A 19,198-nucleotide genomic window follows, 5' to 3' on the forward strand; every position below is an offset into this window, starting at 1 on the left:
TAAAGGGAGGATTACCGCAGTCTCTGACCTATGGTGTCTCGTTTTTCTTCGGGTATCCTGCTCCGTTTTTCCAACCGAATTGTGACTGCTGGACGTGGAAGTGTTTTCTCGGGTGGATCATGCAGCTGCCTGCTGGTCCAAACTTGTGCTCCAGTTTTATTACTTTACTTTATTACTGTTGTTGTTGGACTTGCGAGGCATGGGGAGGCTGAGTTTTTTCCCCAACTTTCTCCCGTGAGTTTGTCGACCTTCAGACGCATTTGTGGAGGGATTTTATTAGTTGAGCACCTGAAACTCGGAAACCAAAGCAGGGCCGCTCCAAACATGTTTCCTAGGGGGGGCAGATGGGGCCACTTCAACTCTTGGGGTGGACACCAAAACTAAAAGCCAACATTACAGGACTTTATTATACTGTTGTAGTATACAGGCTCAGAAATCCTTTTTTTTTATTACTTTCTAACTTGTCTGTATATATATTAATGGTTAATACCATGTTGGTAAAAACCTAAGGCATATGCATTTTTAATATATATATCATATATATTTTAATATATATATATATATATATATATATATATATATATATATATATATATATATATATATATATATATAGTGTATATATATATATATATATATATATATATATATATATATATATATATATATATATATTTTAATATTTTTTTTATTATTAGGCTCAGAAGTACTTAAAGAAGCGCCTACTGATATGCATTTTTCCCAAATGATTAGGGCTGAAACGCATACTGAAGATAGAATCTATGTTTTTTTTTTTATTGAGGCCAGTGGGGTGGCCAGCAAATTTGTAGGGGGGGCCGTGGCCACCCCTGGCCACCCTCTGGTGGCGCCCCTGCACCAAAGCCCGGGTTTGGGTGTGTTTGGGGATGGGGCCAGGGGCCTCCAAACATGTTCCATAGGGGGCCAGATGGGGCCACTTAAATTCTTGGGGTGGACACCAAAACTAAAAGCCATCATTACAGTATTCTATTATATTGTTGTAGTATACAGGCTCAGAAATACTTAGAGAAACGCCTACTGATGTGCGTTTGGCCCAACGCATGAAATGCATACTTGACGATAGAATCTATGTGACCGGCAAGGGGGGACCATGGCCACCCCTGCCCCCCCCACCCCGGTGGTGCCACTGGATGGGGGGCTCTGGTTTTGTTTCAAAAGGACGATCCTCCTTCCAGGTCTGTAAAATACAAACATTTCCATCTTGTCAGATTCCATATGATCAAACAAAAACCAGTGTTTGAATATTAAAAATGACAGCAGTTTCTCCTTGTGCTGCCGTTTTCTAAAGCTAAAGGGAAGAAGACAATATTGGACATTTAATTAAGCAGCTGTCCTGGTGTGAACAAGAAATGAGACATCGGAGAAGCCTTGATCAACTGATGCATGGATGTGGTTATATCTGATTATTATTCTTGTTATTAGTCTTCATACGTTCCTATGGACAGGGTTTGCTATTGGTCCATACTGGATAGCAATAGATGCTGTTATTGAATCTATGAGCTGTTTTACCGACACCATCTGGAAGACATTTAACATGTCAATATTTGTTTTTAAAAATTAAACCATAATTCTTACGAGTAATAGATACGATGAAGTGTTGTGTATTTTTGGAACCAGCAGCAATGATTGAATGATTGCACAACAGCGTTCAAATTCCAAACTCAATAGACCCCTTTCCGTGTTTGTAAACAAGTATGACGTAGGCAAGCTGCGCGCGCATTGTTGCGGCAGAAAGACGGAGTTCATGTCAGTTTACACCAGCCGATTGATGGAAAAAGATCGTGGAAATTACGTTACTAAACTAACTTTGGCGGATGGAAAGCAACTTCCTTCCCGGAGGAAGATATCACAAAGTGGCCCGATGTCCAATGGCCGGATATTCATGTGTATTTGGTTGAGAAACCTAGTGTTTACACTCAGGAGAAGCTGCGACACTGTCAGCAGCTGTCACAGCTGAAGTTTGTAAAGAATTATGACAGTCAACTGAATGTATTTTATACACTAGACATTTTAAGTTATTTTATTATTTCATATTTATTTAATTTATCTTATTATTTTTGTTAATTTACTGTGTCCCCTTTGTTTCTTAATGAGTTTCATTAAGCATTGCCTTTGAATGAAAGCCATGTCATGTGTACCTTTGTCTGTGCTGGCTGAATGAAGTTGATAGTTATTTAAAAAAAAATAAAAATGAAAAATTATATGAGCTTTATTGTCCATCCTGCATCTCACATTATCACCATTAATTTACAGAAACCTATTCCCACTAATATGATAAAAAGAAAAACATTAAAAGGCATATAATGCAAAATACTGTTTTTTAAAACTTAGTTCATTATTTTTAGGTAAATTCATTATTTTTATTTGAGGGTTTGTGGGGATTAATATATCTATAATATACCTGAGTTTGATATACAACACATATAGTGAATATATGTATATTTGTGCAGCATATTTACAGCTGTGGAAGTTGGATGTTTGTAGCTTTAAAAAGATAAAATAATCAATACATTTACACAATCAGTGATAAAAAACAAATAACTCCGGTAGTTTATTATCAAAATTTTAATAGTCAAGTAAATCATTAATGGCTGATATTCAATTCATAGTCACAGCTCCAAATCACTGATGAGAAAATAAAAAAATGTCAAGACTTGATGTTATTATTCAGAACCCTTATTTCTAGGATTTTTTCGGAACAACACTTTTACTAAGGTTTGTGAGACTAGCACACACAATAACAATATCATCATTATTCCTCTGGGAATTGCAAAAAATGTATGTTCCTCAGGATTTGGATTTGTACACCCGTACACACAACAGCTGGTGGACAAGTTGTTCTTCTATAACGTTACTGCAACTCCAAAAACGCAACTTAAGAAACAAATCTTCCCTCGCTCCATTCAAACTCATACAACTTCTACCGCTCTTCTGCCGCAACAATGCGCGCGCATCCTGTGATGACGTAGGCTGGAAAGGGGTCTATACTTAATTTAAATAAAATGAAGTTGCATAGGGAGGGAACAAAATCTCTGTATATGTGACATGTCTAACAAATTTAGATGGCTCGGCTCATGGATTGGTTTAATTTTCCAATAAATGATTCATGTAGTTTGTCAATATTGTACTGATCTCTGATACTAAAATCATATCGCAGCAACTGAGCCTAGAGTCCAGCAGATACAAACGTGGACATAGTTGATATCTCATGTATCTCTCTACTGACGGACCAGCTGACCAGCGCTGTAATAAAAACCATTAAAAGACATCACATACATTAACCATTATTTTGATCTTATTGTGACATTAATCTCTGACTCCATGTATATCTGACACATGGTCATAACATTCTGATAATACACAGCATGATGTTGTAAACCGCTGAAACATAGAAAAACTAACAAAAATGGTGTTTAACAGAAAGGGAACTATACGTGGGTGTTTAATTGATAAATCCTTGTGGACACCTCATAAACCCTCAAACGGAAACGATTCAGAAATGAAAGATGGACTGAATACTCTGCTCTCTTTCCTCTGTCAGCTGTCGAAAAGGAAATGATTCTGTTGCATTTAACCCTTGGCTGTCTATGGGTCAAGGAAGGAGGAAGGGAACAAGGGAGGAAAGAAGGAAGGGAAGAAGGGAGGAAAGAAGGAAGGAAGGGAGAAAAGAAGGAAGGAAGGGAGAAAAGAAGGAAGTATTGCGGCTGTTGTTAATCCAAAAAAAGGGCCGCGAGGGACTAAGCAGGGGAGGAAACACTGTGACGCGCTTGTAGTTAAAGAATTCAGTTCCACTCCAATGATGCGTCTGAACATTTATTCTTTTCCTTGCTTGCACGTAAAAATATTCCAGGTACCAGTTCCCAAGACAACATTTGCGTGCGTGAGTGCGGTCAACAGAAAAATATCACCTCCTCGAGCTCACCCCCTCTCTGTCAAACCCTGACCAGGTGAAGGTAATGAAGAAATAGTATCAGCTGTTACCACCCATGCCCCGGTGAACACGCCCACCACCCAAAGTATCAATGAAATGTGCAGGTGCAATACGGGACCATCAACATAAAAGCAGAGGAGAATTATGGCTCCTACATTCCAGCCCCTTAATTATTCCAATAATAATTACACCAATACACATTATATACAAGAAAAACTTCAGAGAGAAAGATACAGTTCCTTTGAATGTCCTTTTCTTCTTTAGGCCAAAACAAAAAATAGTCCAAAGTCCATGTGACAGTGTCAAAATTCATAAGACAATGTCAAGGTCAAAGTCTATGAAGTTCGAAGTTCAAAGGTCAGCTGCACGTCCTCATGGATCTTCTGCTTCCTGTAGAAGGCAAACCTTTGAAATAGGTCTGTCCAGATAGCTGGTCTTCATCTTGATCCGCACCTGGCGCACCAGTCCTCTTCTATCTCGCTGTCATATCCTTGTTCTTCTTCATCAATCACTGGTGATCTTCACATCTGCTTTCTCTCCATCGGATTTCCTTTCTCGCTCCCGTTCTTTTTCTTTACTTTTTCTTTTTCTTGCTGGTGGAACGCTGTCGTTCTTCACGGATGAGCTCTTTATCACTGCAGAGTTCACTGCTTGAGGACTCATCCTTCTTCAACTTTTTGCTTTCAGATTTCTTACTCTTTTTCTTCTTTCGTCTTCGAGGAGCTGGAGTTGGACAGGTTCTCATTCTAGGAGACTTTTTAGGAGGAAATCTGCTGGCACTGCGACTTCTCCTGCGTCTCTGGCTGATGCTGCGAGACCGCCTGGCTGTGCTATAGCTTTTGGGTGGTGTTTTGGATTTTTTTCTCCCACGATCATCCTTCTTTCTTTCTCTGGACCTGCTTCGAGATCTTTGTCCCTTGTCTCGAGAGTGGGTATGTCTCCTACGTGGACTGTTTCTTGAGTTTGATCTACGCCTTGATCTGCTCCTGGTTCGCCTGTATCTTGAACGAGACCTGGACCTTCTTCTTCTGGACCGGGACAGAGAGCGAGAATGCTTCCTTTTGCTGTCTTTGTGTCCAGGTTCAATAGCAGCAGAAATGAGCGACTGGGCCTCTCTCACTCTCTTCATGGCCTCTGGACTGACCATATTGACTGTGACATGCGGCTGTCCACAAATAGCTGCACTACTTCCCCTCTCCTCCGAGAGGTCCATTTATGGTCCAGCCCAACATGGTTTTAACCGCGTATGGGCCTCCATCGACACTCCGAACAACTTGCCATGGCTCCAGTGCCTTGGGAACATTTGTTCCAATCAACAGGTCAATCTCTGAATCAATCTCTGTTATTTGTATGTGTTTCAGGTGTGGCCACCTTTGGAGGTCTTTCTGTCGAGGAATGTTACCTCGATGAACTGGCATGTTTTTCTGTGTGAAGATATCAGGCAGATCACAAAAACAATCGCTATCCAATCCAGCCACTTCCAGATCTGAGACAACGTAGCTTTCAACGACCTTCTCCTGACCCATAGTCCGAAGGAGAATGCCTGTTCTTCTTCCCCTGAGATTCAACCTGTTCATCAGCCTCTCTGTGCAGAATGAGGCGGAGCTCCCAGGATCCAGGAAGGCGTAAGTAATCATTGTCTCATGCCCCTTCTTAGGCTTGACATGAACTGGCACGATGGAGAGCATACAATCATGCTCACCAGCCCCTGTAAGACCACTGGTTTGGACAGAGATCAGAGCCCCGCCCAGTGCCGACTCCGATTCTCCCTTGGTTTTCAGTGAACTTGTTTCATTTTCTTTTGAATGAATATGAAGTATGCTAACTCTCACATCCTTGGTTGCTGCAACTGATGGAGCGTCTTGTATATCTCCAAACAGTGGATCACTTGCAATTTTTCACTTGTCGTTCAATGAAGCCAACAATGTCAGTAAACATAGCTCTCCGTCCACGCCTCTCCTGCAGCTCACACACCACAGTCCTCCACCTGTCCCTGAGTTTGTAGGGCAACTTTTTTATGGTGGTTAGCATGTTGGCAGGCATGTCCAAATCACACATGTATTCAACTTCTTCCATGGCGTTGCAGCAGCCTCTCAAAAAGAGACCAAATGCCTGCAGAGCTTTCACATCTTCAGATTTTATTGGTGGCCATGAAAGAGCCTTTTCCATGTAGGCTGAAGCAATTTTCTGTGCATTGCCAAAATGCTCTTGTAGCAAATTCTTAGCCTTGGCATATCCTCCATCAGGGACCATATGCTGACAACTCCTAACGAGGTCCCGAGGCTGCCCCCTGGTGTACTGTTCGAGGAAATATAGGCAGTCTCTTGAGTTGTCAGTCTTCTTTTCAATGCTGTGCTCAAAAGCCCTCCCTGTTTTTATGGCATTAATCACATGCACTCAACACCAGGGGCGGGAGGGGGTCCCACATCACCCGCGTTCCCTCACCGGCCTGGGATAGGTGGGTCGGGATACCCGGGCCTGGCGGGGCTCGCCGTGCAGCCTGGGGCGCCTTCTGGCGGTGCTGGACCCCTCCGGGGAGGGGGAAACGGTGCGTGATTGTGTGTCTGTGTCGGTGAGAATGCGGTATGGAAGGGTCCTGCCATGGAGGATTCGGGCCTCCATTGGCAGGACATCAAAACTTAATAATTTATCAGAATCAGAATCAGAATCAGAATCAGAAAGGGGTTTATTGCCAAGTTTTCACACGAGGAATTTGTTATGGGGATTTGTGCAACACAATACAAATATAAAAACAAATATATAAGAGATAAAATAAAATAGAATGAAATGTATAAACAATAAAAAGTATAGACAGTAAAATAAAATGTAGACTGGAAATGTACAAAATGAGGTTTTAAAGTGCCGGGTGAGTCTGTACAAAAGTGACTTAGAAACTTAGGATAGGTAAAAAGTATAGACAGAAATGTACAATGAGGTTTGTAAAGTGCCGGATATGAGTCTGTGCAAAAGTTACAGGATTGGAGTTTTTACGTTAATGTAACGTAGAGTGGGATGGGGGGGCAGTCCTTGGTAGTCGGGGGGGGGGGGGGGGGGACCGGGGCCTTGTTGATGAGGAAGGCTGCAGACGGGAAAAAACTGTTCTTGTGGCGTGAGGTTTTGGTCCTGATGGACCGCAGCCTCCTGCCAGAGGGAAGAGTCTGAAACAGTTTGTGTCCGGGGTGGGAGGGATCTGCTGCAATCTTTCCTGCACGCTTCAGGGTCCTGGAGGCGTGCAGGTCCTGGAAAGATGGGAGATTGCAGCCAATCACCTTCTCTGCCGAGCGGATGATACGCTGCAGCCTGCTCCTGTCCTTCACAGTGGCAGCAGCGTACCAGATGGTGATGGAGGAGGTGAGGATGGACTCAATGATGGCCGTGTAAAACTGCACCATCATTGTCTTTGGCAGGTTGAATTTCTTCAGCTGCCGCAGGAAGTACATCCTCTGCTGTGCTTTTTTGGTGAGGGAGGTGATGTTCACCTCCCACTTGAGGTCCTGGGATATGATGGTCCCCAGGAAGCGGTGGGACTCCACAGAGTCTGCTGGGGAGTCACACAGGGTGAGGGGGGCAGGTGGGGCTGCGTTCCTCCGGTAGTCCACTATCATCTCCACTGTCTTTAGAGCGTTGAGCTCTAGGTTGTTCTGACCGCACCAGGTCACCAGCTGGTCCACCTCCCACCTGTAGGCGGACTCATCACCATCAGAGATGAGTCCAATGAGGGTGGTGTCGTCCGCAAACTTCAGGAGCTTGACGGACTGATGACTGGAGGTGCAGCTGTTAGTGTACAGGGAGAAGAGTAGAGGAGAGAGAACGCAGCCTTGAGGGGATCCGGTACTGATGGTCCGAGGGTCAGAGACATGTTTCCCCAGCTTCACCCACTGCTTCCTGTCAGACAGGAAGTCAGTGATCCACCTGCAGGTGGAGTCAGGCACCTTCAGCTGGGAGAGCTTGTCCTGGAGCAGAGATGGGAGGATGGTGTTAAAAGCAGAGCTGAAGTCCACGAACAGGATCCTGGCGTAGGTTCCTGTGGAGTCCAGGTGCTGGAGGATGAAGTGCAGGGCCATATTTACAGCATCGTCTACAGACCTGTTGGCTCTGTAGGCGAACTGCAGGGGATCCAGTAGTGGGTCGGTGATGTTTTTGAGGTGTGGCAGCACAAGGCGCTCAAAAGACTTCATGACCACAGAGGTCAGGGCGACGGGTCTGTAGTCGTTAAGTCCTGTGGTCCTTGGTTTTTTGGGGACAGGTATGATGGTGGAGGTTTTGAAGCAGGCTGGCACATGGCATGTCTCCAGGGAGGTGTTAAAGATGTCCGTGAACACCGGAGACAGCTGATCGGCACAGTGCTTCAGGGTGGATGGGGAGACAGAGTCCGGTCCTGCTGCTTTGCGGGGGTTCAGTTTTTTGAATATTTTATTGACGTCCCTCTCCAGGATAGAGAGGGGCGTCGCAGTGGTGTGGGGGGTGGAGGATGGGGCCTCTGGGGTGTGAAGTGGTGGAGAGGCTCCAGCCCCTGCTGGGGAGGCGGGGGTGCTGTTGGAGGAATGGAACTGGGGAATGTGAATGCAGTCCGGGGGGATGGTATCAGGACTGTCCCTTTGTCCTTCAAAGCGACAGTAGAACTCATTCAGGTCGTTGGCTAGGCGTCGGTCGTTGATGGAGGGGGGGGCTCTGGGTTTGTAGTTAGTAATCTGTCTCAGTCCCTTCCAGACTGAGCTGGCATCGTTATCTGAGAACTGTTGGCGTAGTTTCTCACAGTACAGACGTTTAGCTGCTCTCACTTCCTTGCTAAACGTGTACTTTGCCTTTTTGAGCCTGTCCTTGTCGCCACTCCTGAACGCTTCCTCCTTCTGCAGCCGCAACCTTTTGAGCTTAGAAGAGAACCAGGGTTTGTCATTGTTGTAAACAACCCTGGTTCGTGTTGGAATACAACTGTCCTCACAGAAGCTGATGTAAGATGTAACAGCCTCTGTGAGCTCGTCCAGGCTGCTGGAAGAAGTCCTGAAAACATCCCAGTCAGTAGAGTCCAAACATGCCTGAAGATCCTCCCTAGCTTTCCTGGTCCACTGCTTTGAGGTCCTCACAGCAGGTTTGCAGAGCTTTAATTTCTGCTTATATGCTGGAATCAGGTGGACCATCAGGTGGTCTGAGTGTCCCAGTGCAGCTCGGGGGACGGCATGACAGGCTCTGCTCACTGTAGAGTAACAGTGGTCCAAAATGTTTCCCTCTCTGGTCGGGCATTTAATTAGCTGTCTGTATTTAGGGAGTTCGTGGCTGAGGTTTCCTTTGTTAAAGTCACCGAGGACAGTAACTAAGGAGTCCGGGTTTGTCCGCTCCACGTTCAGTATCTGGTCGGCAAGCACGCGCTGAGCGTCCTGCACGTGGGCCTGCGGTGTGATGTAAACGCCGACCAGGATGAATGAGGAGAACTCACGGGGAGAGTAGAAGGGTTTGCAGTTTATAATGAAAAATTCCAGATCGGGAGAACAGTGTTGCTGGATCACTGTCACATCTTTGCACCAGCCGTTGTTGATGTAAAAGCAGATTCCTCCACCTTTCTTTTTTCCGGAGAGCTGCGCGTCTCTGTCGCCTCTGAAGAGCTGGAAGCCTGCCAGCTGCAGCGCAGAGTCCGGGATGAGACCACACAGCCACGTCTCCGTGAAGCAGAGAACGGAGGATGAGGAGAGGTGTCTGTTCTTCCCCACTAGTAGTTGAAGTTCATCCATTTTATTGCAAAGTGATCGCACATTGGAGAGAAATATGCCAGGTAAAGGTGTGCAGCGTCCGCGCCGGCGGAGACGCACGAGCGCGCCTGCCCGTTTACCTCTCCTCCTGCGCTTCACCGCGTGAACAAAGGTGATCGCACCTTTGACTAGAATGTCCAATAATTCCACTGATGGAAGGAGAAAATATCATTATTATATTATACAAAGATGGTTATTATTATTATTATTATTATTATTATTATTATTATTATTATTATTAGTATTATTAGTATTATTATTATGTATAGTATGTCATATTATTATTAGTATAGATATCGGATAGGTGAATGGATGAATGAATGGGATGCCTGGGTCTGGGGCCCTCCGTTGTCGGGCCTGCACGGGTGTCGCCTTGTTGGGGGGTTCCCTCTCTCCGGGCCCGTCTCCGGTCCCCCCCGCTGCATCTGCGGCGGGGCGCCCCTCTGGTCTTGGAGGGCCACTTCGTTGGGGGCGGGTGCGCCTGCCCGCGTTGGCGGCCGGGGCGGCTCTGTCTCTCCGGGCAGGCTGGCCCCCTGCCGGGTGGGGGTCGTTGGCCTAAAGGGTGGGGGCCTCCTGGCCGCGTGTCCGGCCCGGACCGGGTGGCCGGGGATTGCCTGGGTCGCGGTCCGCAGCCGCGGGATCCCTGGCTGCTTCTTCCGGCGCCGTGGGGGCCCCGCCCGTGGGCCCCCTCGGCCGCCGCCGGGGGGGAGGGGGGGGGGTCCTCGCAGGTGGTGGGTTGCCTCCCTCCTACTTCTCCCCTCTGTGGGGTTGCCGGTGGCCTGGGTTCCGGGCTCTTCCGTGTCGGCCTCTGGTCTCGCGGGCGGCGGGGTTGCTCCCCCCCCTCCCCCACTATAGATACACTTCAGGTGGAACTTTGTTTGGTTTATTACACACGCACACACACACACACACACACACACACACACACACACACACACACACACACACACACACACACACACACACATAGTCACTTAGTCACACGCATATACACACACACACACACACACACACACACACACACACACATGATCATATACATACACACACACACATAGACATACACACTGGCTTGTTCACCTGCATGCTGGCTCTCTAGTTTTTGGGATTAGGTAGCGGTAGCGATAGCTTAGCTCAGACTGCAACCGTGCCGGTTTCGTGCTTTGCTTGTGGTTTTTTGTTGCAGATTTCCAGTGCTTGACGTGTGTTTCCGTGTGTTCCTGCTTCCTGGATTGGCAGTGGATGTCGTCACCCCCCCCCCCCCCCAAAAAAAAAGAAATCACTGGGTTTGTATGTGTATATTTATGTATGTGTACGCATATGTATGCGTATATATATGTATATATATTAAATATAGTAATAATGCACATATATATACTTTTGGTTTCTACCATCATGGTATCAATCATTAATATGTGTGCAGACAAGGGAAAAAAAAAAAAAGCCCTTATGAATGTGTGATATTGCAAAGGGTCACCGTCAAAAATTTGAATGTCTCTTCTAGGCAAAAATGAAAGAGACTGCTGTTGAACTAACAAGGCTGTTATTTCATTCTGTTTCTCCAAGACTGTGATTATGTTATGCTGATCACTGCTTGGCCCCAGTGCTGCAGGGTGGTTGCTTTGGTGCTGAGGCTGTGAAGATGCTCGACTGCCTGGCACTGGTGCTGCAGGGAGATAGCCTTGGTGTGGCTGAAACGGAGGAGGTGCTTGAGTTTGTGTTGCACTTTGATGTATTTTAGCCTCCGAGCGTCTTGACAATGTGGGAGGAGGTTGTAAATCCTGATTTAAATATCCCACTTTAAGTCTTGCGCCCAAAACATTTGAACCATTCTGGCCAGCTGAAATGTTTGTATCAGGCACAAATGGGGTTGCATCAGCGCTGAGTGTCTGTAGTTTCCTTTGCCCCTTTTCAAAATAAGAGTTCATGCCATCGGATTTCACAGATGTACTACTTGCTACACAAGATCCTCCAGAGCCTCTCAGCACATTCACTTTAGCCACTGATGGAGCTATCTCCGTTTCGAGTGCAAGTTGCTCCTTTTTTTCCTTAACAGCTCCTCCTGTTCCTCCAATGCATGCTTGTCCTTTAAAAGCCTTTGTTTTGCCATGAGAGCGGCCATGTCAGCCTCAGCCTTAATGCGAGCTGATGATGTTGTTGAGCTACTGGACCTACTTCCAGTAGAGCTTTGCTTTCCAGACCGTCTGCTTCCAATGTTTGACACACTGTCGTATGATTTAATGTCATCTTGTGCAACAGAGGCTCCATCATTTTGTCCCGAGTGCTTTGAAACACGAGATGAAACATGAGACTCATTCTCAGCATGATGTGCATCAGAAACTTGAATGAGAGTTGACCCCTGATGTGTTACAGACATGGGAACATCATTTGTTCCATTTATTTCATCATTTGATTCATCATTTGTTGCAACCTGGGCAATATTGCTTATTTGTCTCCCAGTTTCAGAACACCACTGCTGGGCATCCAAAACAAATCCATTATTACATCTGAGCACATTTGCAAACCATTCATTTTGTTTTTCCTGTTCTTTTTTAGGAAGTAAAGGAATCAAAGACTCATGTAACAGGGTGGTGTTTTCAACCATTTGATTCAACTTCTCCATTTGAGACTGCACTTGTGGGAAATTGTCATCATTTTGCATAAGATCCTTTATTGTGTTTGTTAGACCTTTAATTTTGTTAACCATTGCTTTAAGTTCCTTCTGGAGAGTTTCAATTTTATTGAACAAGGCCTTGGTAGTGAGTTTAATTTCTCTTTTTTGTTCATCCATTTTTGAACCATTTTCAACTGAACTCGACTTTGATCCACTCACTGACATTTTCCAGTAGCAAACTCAAAATCCACACACTTCAAAACGATCAATTACTTCACCGCTGCCTCATAAACGTCATCCGCTTCAGCAAACGACACCTGGAATCCTTATTCCAGGTGTCGGAATATGAGGAATCCTTATGAACGAAAACACTTTATTCCTCTAGATCAGTGGTTCTCAAACTTTTTTCGTCAATCCCCACTTGAACAAGTGGGGATTTTCAAGCCCCACTTGCCCCGTCACCCCAACAAAAATCTTGACAAATTACTTCAAATTACTACATTTTAAATGTATTGAAATTACTAGCACCAAGTATATCAGTCATATTTGATACTGAATCAAAATCAAAAACAATAATTTGCAAAAACATAAACAAGTGAACTTTGCGCCGCAGAGACGGGCCCGAAGACCGGAGGAACCACCGGGCGGGCTCCGTCGTTTACTGTTGAAGGATTGTTAAAGAATAAATGCGTGGGATGACGTGTCTGCTGGGTTGGACTGTTGTTCGGGCTTTTGCAAAAGCCGGCATCATTTCCGAGGGGCCGTACGGCAGGAAAATGACTCGGCTGCGGGCTCTGGCCGTCGCAGCGGATCAGTTCTCCCGGTCTCATTGATCAGTTCTCCCGGTCTCATTGATCAGGCTCGGATGAATGCAGAAACTGAGGATGGAGATTTCGATGAGTTTGATTAATGTAATAACTTAAATAAAGCACAATCAAACTAAGTTTTGCTCCCGCTCTATTTTTAAATACCACACGCCATGTGTGTTTTAAATCCAGAAATGACACACAAAACTGAGGGTTTCCACACGGCGCGCCGAATGGTTGCGAAAATACGGTTTAGCTATTAATTATTGCTATGTTTGTGTGTGTGTGTTTTGTTTAGTGAATTATCTTTATTGTCAATAGCATTTATAGTAAAATAGGCATGAAATGGAAAATTTCCTCCCGTTTGTCACGCCCCACCTGACATGTCTCCATTCCCCACCAGTGGGGCGCGCCCCACACTTTGAGAAGCACTGCTCTAGATCAACACTTTGGATGAACAATTTTTCTGTTGACATATATTGCGGCTGTTGTTAATCCAAAAAAAGGGCCGCGAGGGACTAAGCAGTGGAGGAAACACTGTGACGCGCTTGTAGTTAAAGAATTCAGTTCCACTCCAATGATGCGTCTCAACATTTATTCTTTTCCTTGCTTGCACGTAAAAATACTCCAGGTACCAGTTCCCAAGACAACATTTGCGTGCGTGAGTGCGTGAGTGCGGTCAACAGAAAAATATCACCTCCTCGAGCTCACCCCCTCTCTGTCAAACCCTGACCAGGTGAAGGTAATGAATGAAATAGTATCAGCTGTTACCACCCATGCCCCGGTGAACACGCCCACCACCCAAAGTATCAATGAAATGTGCAGGTGCAATACGGGACCATCAACATAAAAGCAGAGGAGAATTATGGCTCCTACAGGAAGGAAGGGAGGAAGGAAGGAAAGAAGGGAGAAGAGAAGGAAGGAAGGAAGGAAGGAAGGAAGGGAGGGAGGAAAGAAGGAAGGAAGGGAAAAAAGAAGGAAGGAAGGAAGGGAGGAAAGAAGGAAGGAAGGAAGGAAGGGAGGAAAAAAGGGACAAAAGAAGAAAGGGAGGAAGGAAGGAAAGAAGGAAAGAAGGGAGGGAGGGAGGAAGGGAAAGAAGGGAGGGAGGAAGGAAGGAATGAAGGAAGGAAGGAAGGAAGGAAGGAAGGAAGGAAGGAAGGAAGGAAGGAAGGAAGGAAGGAAGGAAGGAAGGAAGGAAGGAAGGAAGGAAGGAAGGAAGGAAGGAAGGAAGGAAAAAAGAAAGAAGGAAAGGAGTAAAGAAGGAAGAGAGAAGGAAGGAGAGAGCAGGAGGAAAGAAGGACAGGAGGCAGCACGGTGGCTTAGTGGTTAGCACTGTTGCCTCACAGCAAGAAGGTTCCCGGTTCAACTCCCAGCAAACTGTGTGGAGTTTGCATGTTCTCCCTGTGGGTACTCCGGCTTCCTCCCACAGTCCAAAAACATGCATATTAGGTTAACTGGTGATTCTAAATTGCCCGTAGGTGTAAATGTGAGTATTTATGGTTGTGACCCTGCAAAGGATAAAGCGGGTATGGATAATGGATGGATGGACAGTACAAGGGTTAACTATGGAGGTTGATATGTGTCAAATTCAGATTTGGTTCAAATCGGAGCCTCTTTGGATGTTCTTTGTTTGTTTCTATGAGCAGACTTGGCTCCTGGTGTTAATGTCACATAGAGCAGTGTCTGTCAGCCTGGTGGTTCTCACACCAGCTGTATGTACTAATGTAAATACTCTCACACCAGCTGTATGTACTAATGTAAATACTCACACCGCAGCTGTGTGTACTAATGTAACGGTAACCTTGTTCTGGATGTGTACTTGAAGGATCCGTCAGACAGTTGGGAGTAGGGATGTTAGTGTTGTGGTTTGTCTGTGTTCTCTGAGCTGTCACTTCATTAAACTCTGCCAGTGTGAGTCGCCTCATTGATTGAGCTTGATGTCAGAATTGAAGCTTAATGGCCTAATCTTCTAATATACCCGCAGGTTGTGATGATGTTGCTGATAAAGTGCTGATGGTTCCAGATTACATCACTGAGCAGTGCAGCGATGAGTTTCCTGACAGCCTGTAGCGACCGCTTGGGCTGTTCTCCCAAGCAGGGCTTTTAAAGCAGCACTATGTAACTTTTCCACCTTAATCTAATATTTCATCATCATCATTGTGATGGTACATCAACTTCCAACAGGTTTAATGAACCTCTGTCATGGTCTGAGGGGTCTGTATCGCCTTCACTGGCACTATGTAACTTTGAGGAGCATGGTAGGAACCCTTCCACACTAAAAAACTACAAATTTTTACGGCTTTGACTGCTTTACGGCATACGTCACTTCCCCCTCCTTCCCGATTCGTAGTCCAGACCAAAGCTGGGCGGGGCGTGGAGCGCAGAGATCAGCAGAAGCTGGTGTCATGCCCGAAGCAGCGGAAAAACCCAAGAAAATAAAGGTTTTATCAGAGGAGGCTAAAAAAAGAAAGCGGGAGAGTAACAAGCTAAATGCCCGGACAAGAATAAACATTGTCCCAGCGTTCACTCGCTGGCGTGAGCTGAAAGACGAGGAGGGATGTCCGACAAGAGAGACAGAATTGTTATGATACAAATGTAAATGTAGAGTTCTATGTTCAATAAGAATCAAAATTAGAATGTTTTCACATACAGGCACTAGCGGAGCAGGCGGGGGGGCAAGGGCCACTGCTCGGGGGGGCCCACTCCGAAGAGGAAAAAAAAAAAAGTGTGCTGAATAAAATAAGGAACGTCGGACTATATAACAATTGCGTTCATAAGGATAAAGTTGTTTGAAAAATAAAAATAAAAGAAATAGTCCCTTCTCCCCTTGTGTGTTTGCCTGTCATGCACGGGTTCGTGCGCGCGTGTTGTCTGTTTACTTTTAAGCCTGATTTATGGTTTTGCGTTAGCCTACAACGTAGGGTACGACGTAGGGTTCGCGTCGCTGCGTACCCTACGCCGTCGGCTCTGTGTTGGTGTAACGCGGAACCATAAATAAGCCTTTAGCCAGTTGCCGCATCAGAAGTGGAGCCTTAAAGCAGGAAAGTCATGCTGAGTTTCAGCAGCTGAAATTATTAATAACTATCTCGGGGCTGCATGGATGAGGCCTCAAACCTCACCTTGCTCTCCATCAAGAGGGACATCGCCATTGATGAAAGCAAAGTGATTGAAAGGTTTGAGGCGATGAAGAACCGGCTGATCGTTAAATGTGTACCCCCCCCGATGGAAATATGTTTTGTTGTGGTTCTCTGCTCACATAATATTCATTATTTCTGATAACATTGTCATGACGCTGAATATATGGCCTTTCCTATATTGTTTGTTGCTGTTTGACCGCCGTGTCGCTCGGTCATCGTGTTAAATACATGTCGTCACACATTGTAAACTGTTGTCGTGGTAGTTTAACACGTGTGTCTGAATTGTCGAAATTATGAAATAGAAAGTCGAAATTATGAGATATAAAGTCGAAATTATGAGATAGAAAGTCATAATTATGAGATAGAAAGTCGAAATTATGAGATAGAAAGTCATAATTATGAGATAAAAAGTTGAAATGATGACGTTTTATGTCATAATTATGATTTACCGTGGGGATATTTTTATTTTTAAGGCTAAGATTTCATTTTATTTTTTTCCTTTACTGGCGGAAATGGGCTTCCATAGACATCACTGGATGTCATTGGACTTTTATCTCCATTTTGATACTTATATCTTAAAGTCTGCATTAGGCTTATAATTAGGTTTGACATAATGACTGGTAAATCCATGGTGCTGAAACCTCATTTGAATAGTTCTGACCGTGTCCCCTGCGTGCTGTGGTTGTGTGTCAGAGGGGCTGATCTGTGGCATTTTTTTTAGCGATTATGTTTTAACGGGGATGTTTAGGCCACAAGGGCCCATCTAGAACGCTTTCCCCCCCTAGGCTGGGACCCCTGCTCCGCCCCTGCATACAGGGGATTCGTCTTGGGTTCTAGTATTTTTCCTGAGAACTGTAAAATGGTGCAGGGCTGATGTGCAAAATATAAGGAATGGGCATTCAGTTATTCACAGATTATAAAGTATTTTTTAATTTTGTCAGTAAGTATGTTGGACTACTAATTTATGAAAAAGTCCCTCTAAAAAAACGTTTGTAATTTGGGGCGCATTATCTGGCTGAAGCAGGACAGGGGGGCGGGGGTGACTTCACTAATAAAACCAAGTTGAACTTAGTGATTCTCAACATCGTCATATTATATTGTTTAGCTAAAAATAGATACATTACCTCTTTGCTATCCATCCTGCAAACGACCGCTGAAAACAGAAAAGTAGTTTTGAAAGTCCGTCCCGTCTTATTTCATTCACTATCAAAACAAATGCAGCGACGGGGACAGGAGTTTTCCGGCAGTAGGCGCTGGTGCTCATGGGAAATGTAGTGTTCTTTCTGGTAAAGCACTACCGCTTTTGTCCAAAGGAGCCGCCAAACTCAACAAAAGCTGAAAGTTACGTTGTGCTGCTTTAATTGTGTTGGTGGTTCATTACTTTAAAAAATCGTGTCAGGACTTGGTTTCATGCTTCTGTTGGGCTCTGCTTTATTGTTGTGTTAGGGTCTGCGTTTTGTCTAGTTTTGGGCCTCTGTCCTCTTATGTTTCTGTTATGTTCATTTCCTGTTTTACTTTGAAGGTTTGTCTTTATCTTCTTATAGTCTGTTTGACGTTCCTTGACCTAATCTCCCTGATTGTTTGCACCTGTTTCTCGTCAGCCATGTCTCCTATTCATGTTGTAGCCTACGATAATTTGATCAAAACTATGACAGTTCTGGACATTTGGTTTTTGGTATCTAGCAATTCTGCTTCCTAGTCTTTGGTTTGGAGTTTCGTCCTGTTTGTTTTCTGGCAGTGGAGATTTCGTTTCGCCTTGATTGCTGCCTCGTAGTGCTTTGTGTTAATAATAAAGTGAGAGTTGTCTAAAGTCCTGACCACTCAGTCTCCTGGATCACCTCACAATCCCTAACAAGTCCCTGTACGAGCACGGCTCTGCATTGACAAACAGCAAGGCTGTTGCTCCTTCAAGGGTCGACTCATTAGTTTTTAACTTTAAACTGACAGACCTGATATTATAATATATAATATCCTTAAATGACTTTGGTTCGATCTTGAAGGACCTAGAGCGTGAAAGCATTGGACAGTGTCTCTGTACCTGATGGTAGTTATGTCTTCCTCAACATCTGCACTTTATATGATTGATGTGATTATGTACTGTTAACTGGCTGAGACCTCCGATGCATCTGCACTTTATAAGACGTGGTTTTATCATTTTATTGCTACTTTGTTCCTCTGTTATTGTTTTGTATTCTTTTAACCTTGTGATTTTATTTGTTTTGACGTGCGCTGCTGCCTACCTGGCCAGGTCACCCTTGTGAAAGAGATCCTTGATCTCAATGTGGGCTACTACCTGGTTAAATAAAGGTTAAATAAAAAAATAAACATAAAAAAGTGGACCTCAGAGCCATATTTGTCTTATGTAGGGTACTTCTACATTAGCTTTGCACCCGTCATACCCCCAAACAGTTTTTAACTGCTTTAGTATAATTAATACCATTCGTATATGGCTCTCTTGAAAATAAGACATTTTCTGATTAAAAGTCTGAAGGCTGATCAGTGTCTTCTGTTTGATCAGAATGTCTATAAGCTTTCTGTGTGGTTTGTTGGTTCCTTGTGAACATGCACAACTACGCCTGCCAACTGGAAATCCAATGCTCCAAACCAAGCTGTGATGAGACGAGATAGATTTTTTCCGTCTGCAGCTAAGACAAGTCCAGAAATCCTGTTAGATGTTCAAGACAGAATCAGAAAGTCATCAACCAGGAAAACTACAACAACAGCAAAGCTGGCTCAGATCTCAGACCGGATTACATCACAAACAAATACACATTTTATCTTGAAAGACGGCATATTCAATTTTTTTATTTTATTTGTATAGCGTCTAATCCAACAGATGTTGTCCCCCGAGCAATTATTACATAAACAATGGCAGGTAAAAACTCCCCTAGTGGGAGAAAAGCCTTAAGCCAAACAGTGGCAAGAAA

The 19,198-nt window shown here is 44.6% G+C and overlaps 1 pseudogene; it reads right to left on the reverse strand.

Moving 5' to 3' along the window:
- Window positions 1-4,407: 4,407 nt before the first annotated feature.
- LOC133418669 (serine/arginine-rich splicing factor 11-like) lies at window positions 4,408-5,117 on the reverse strand (annotated as a pseudogene).
- Window positions 5,118-19,198: the final 14,081 nt, after the last annotated feature.

The sequence above is a fragment of the Cololabis saira genome, chromosome 18 (genome assembly GCF_033807715.1).
Source record: "Cololabis saira isolate AMF1-May2022 chromosome 18, fColSai1.1, whole genome shotgun sequence".
Taxonomy (NCBI): domain Eukaryota; kingdom Metazoa; phylum Chordata; class Actinopteri; order Beloniformes; family Belonidae; genus Cololabis; species Cololabis saira.